General features: G+C 47.4%; 1 protein-coding gene across 11 annotated transcripts in view; it reads right to left on the bottom strand.

Moving 5' to 3' along the window:
- Positions 1–2,500, bottom strand: part of eya (eya transcriptional coactivator and phosphatase 2) — a 112,371-nt gene that overhangs the window by 6,193 nt on the left and 103,678 nt on the right. The window lies entirely within an intron of this gene.

The raw sequence follows: 2,500 nt of genomic DNA, 5'->3' as shown, positions 1-2,500 counted from the left end.
GCTCCAGTCAGACTGGGGGACACAGACTCGCACAACGCGCACTCACATACACATACACATACACATACACAGGCACACACACAGGCACACACACACACACACACACACACACACACACACACACACACACACACACACACACACACACACACACACACACACAAGAATTCCGGTGCCACTCATTGTTATAGTGTTTACAATATTCAATACGATCATGAAACTGCAGTCAACACTCGACTTCGGGATCAATGAAAATAAGTCGACAAAAGAAAGTAAAAGTTATAGAAGTACTGCAAAACAGAAAACATTTCTTCTACACTTTTTAACCGCAGCATAAAAGTCTCACACTCCAAGAGGGGAAAGGAAGTGGCAGGCACAGATGGAGGGCGAGGAGGGAAGAGGGAGGGAGAGTGGCAGGAGGGGAATAGTTGAAGGAAGGTCGTGGGGAGGTGGGGGAGGGAGGGAGAAGTGCGGAGGAGGGGGATCCTTCCCCTTGGGTAGGATCAGCACTTAAGCTCCGCCACATACTTGTCCTAATCTCGGCTCCTAGACTCATCAGCCTCGTCAACATGAGAGGGAATACACAGTGCGAGATTGAGAAGTGTGAGGGGAGACAATGAGGGATGCGATCTGAGACAATGAGGGAAGGGGCTGGACACATCCAGAGACGTAAGAGAGGCCGTCACTGGACGAAGTTTTGGAGAACGTTGATGTGAGAGAAGGCACAGTTCACCGCGTCAAAACGCCACAATGACTGACGGGGAAGACCCAACGTCACCAAAACGACATCACTCTCCAATCTGCACCATATGCATCATGTGGCCACACCGCGCACGGAAACAAGAACGGACAGGGTTCAGTCCTTTGCACTTCGGCCCACATGGCGCCCCCTTCCATTGCGCCATTACCATAACCGCGTACACCTGTCCATACTTACTCACGCGTCTTTTCTTTATACTTTACTCTCAGCTATTCCTTGATCCCCTTTTATACAACGTTGCGTTCGAACGTATAGAGTTATTAGCGTATGCATACAATTAAAAGAAAAATGTAGGGTAATAGTGACAGTACCAAAAGTAAATCATTGCGAAGAATATTATGAGGAAGGAGAACAAACCCCTGACAATAAAGAAAGAAGGAAGAGGAAAACGCAGAGGGAAGCGAGCCGACACTAGTCTGCCTTGTTTTCCCTGACCTGTTCAGCTGGCCAGAATGTGGCGCAGAGTACATTAGGCCACGTGGTGTACAGCAGGTGTGCACGCGTCATCCTTCTCGCTCTTTTATTCTTTTTTCCTATTTTTCGGAGATGTGTGTGCTGACGTCCTTACTACTCTCTTGTGCCTCCTCTCTCTCCTCTTATTCTATTTCTTCATCTCTCCTTTATTTTCCCGCTCTTGACTCGCCTCTTCACCTTCTCCTCCCCTCTTCCCTCCTCCCCCTTTACACCAACAAACACACGCTCACAAAATAAACCGTCTGGTGACTCGTGACACGTCCAATATGTGTCTCCGTGTAGTCTCTTCGCCGGCCTGCTCCTCCCGCTCCTCTCGCTCCTCTCGCTCGGCTGTGACACCGGCCTCCATCCGGCCCTTGTCTTTCGCGGATCGTCACGCAATTAGGACTTTATGTTAACTTATCATTGCCTTCCTTCTCAAAGTGTTAACACAAGTAGTCCCAAATAAAGGTACTATGTAGTGTTGATAGTACTGATGATGACGATGTCGACAACTACAACTTTATAACACAAAATAGTGATGTGTGTATGTTAACCTATGACGTTAGCGATCACCATTCAATTTACGGAACCAGTGGAACGTCTTTGAAATCACAAACCTCATTATATGCGCAATAATATGCGCAATAATATGAAAGACAAAAGATGCATGGCGTAGCTGACAGTTTGTGACTCTTCTGAGCGTCACGCAAGGTGCTAACTGTTCCGCGCGTAAACAAACGTTTCAGCCTCGGGTCAATCCGCGCATCGGGAGGTTTTGTAAACAACTTCAGCTGGACTTGGCGGGGTCAGCTGACCTTTCTGGACGATGTCTTGTATCACCTGCTCATAACTCGTGCTGTCAAACAACTCCCTTGCGCCCGCACGCCCAAAGTGTGGATGGGAAAGTATTTGCCCCAAGAATCTGAGAGGCAACCGGTCCCCTGTCTCTTTTTCGGTCTGTTCGTCCGCATGTCTGCTTCGCCCATTCAAGTTACGTCGTATAAATCGTTTAAAGGCATTTTTCATCCAATATTATTTTAAACCAAACATGTCAGTCAAAAAGTTTGAGGACCAATGTGGAAAAATACAATTCCTAAACCAGAACAACAATCAAGACCCAAAGAAAAAGGAAAAAACAATATATAGACTCCTCTTGTTTGAGATAGAAAAAAGTAGGCTGAGGATCGCTGCTAAAAAGGGGAATATAAATAAACAGGGCAGTTGTGCGCGGCTGTTGTGGGGAGGAGGGGAGGAGGGGAAGAGGAGAAGTGGAGGGGAAGAGGA

Source organism: Penaeus japonicus, unplaced genomic scaffold, assembly GCF_977035675.1.
Source record: "Penaeus japonicus unplaced genomic scaffold, GWHDUDI00000001_assembly GWHDUDI00000026, whole genome shotgun sequence".
In the NCBI taxonomy this organism is placed as follows: Eukaryota; Metazoa; Arthropoda; class Malacostraca; order Decapoda; family Penaeidae; genus Penaeus; species Penaeus japonicus.
The sequence above is the reverse complement of the archived record's forward strand: the minus strand, read 5'-3'. Positions and strand labels throughout refer to the sequence as shown.